Source organism: Zophobas morio, unplaced genomic scaffold (genome assembly GCF_036711695.1).
Source record: "Zophobas morio isolate AGI-343-1 ecotype UQ-CSIRO unplaced genomic scaffold, CSIRO_AGI_Zmor_V1 ptg000024l, whole genome shotgun sequence".
Lineage (NCBI taxonomy): Eukaryota > Metazoa > Arthropoda > Insecta > Coleoptera > Tenebrionidae > Zophobas > Zophobas morio.
This window is the reverse complement of record NW_026972129.1, coordinates 17,270,172-17,271,386: the sequence shown is the minus strand read 5'-3', so window position 1 is coordinate 17,271,386 and position 1,215 is coordinate 17,270,172.

Below are 1,215 nucleotides of genomic sequence, written 5' to 3'. Positions count from 1 at the left end.
CTTAGACTTCAACAATTTTTACATACATTATTTTTCTGATCCTGAAACCATTCTTTTATAAAATCTGAATATCCTTTACTACGTAGAATGTTGAGCTGACGTCATAAAATTGTTAATGGGGATGAGTAGACAAATTTTGGTTAGCATTTTACCTTCTACATGATATTTCCACTATGCGTGTATATAAAATTTTACAACAATCAATCTAAGTAGTAGCTCCGAGATTATCCGTCTAATAAAAACCGATACAGACAACAGACGGAAACGAAAGACTGTGATAACCCAAACATCCCGCCTTAAATTGACACGTGAAAATAAAATTGAAAGGCCCGCGAAAATTTCAAAATTCGTCTAACAAAATGGATACCTACATAGTGTCTGTTTTTTTTTGTGACGGAATGCGTTCAGACGTAAGTGAACTTGCCTAACACACAAATTGTGGCGGCACATTTAAATTATGGTAGTCAACAAGAGAACAAAATTATAACAAAAACTGTATGCAACGACAGCGGCACCAGAGAGCTATAAGAGTGTAGCGATCGAACTATATCTATTTCATTCTAGAGCGCACCAAAATTATCCATAGATGGCGTTGTAGCACGAGCGGAGTTTGGGGCTCCTGGTTGTGGCTGTTCTCCCACCACGACGGTGATTCTATTCTATCCTATCGGCAAGCACATGCCGCCCAGCATACTTCTATTTAACGAAGAAATGTGCCGCGCTAACAGGCTGTTACGGTCGCAAACTTGTGGTTGGAAGTCACGGCTATAAGTAAGCTAACAGCGTCACGTCATCCCGACCGCTCCCCTGACTTCTATTCTAAATTTGCGTCTTTTGTGCAGATTACCCGACCGCCAGCTCGACAAGGGACCGCGCACTCCGCTTCCGCCACGTGTTTCTGTGTTATTTGCCTCAATTCCATTTAAATGTTCAATTTATATGACTCTGATATTAAGGTACAACTGGTGTGGAGTAAAAACTTGTGCAGATAAAAAGTTACGTGAGGTTAGGAACTGCAGAGTATGAAAATTTATGTTCAATTTAAATTATACAACGAAGAGAATTACTGAGGCTAAAATTGCGAGATAGAGAAAAAATGCATGAGGTGAAAATTTGCAAAGCTAATGAAATTACATGAGTTTAATATTTCCCACACTTTATCACCGGTTCAAACAAAGAACTTACATGATGCTAAATTATACCACACTTTATCAA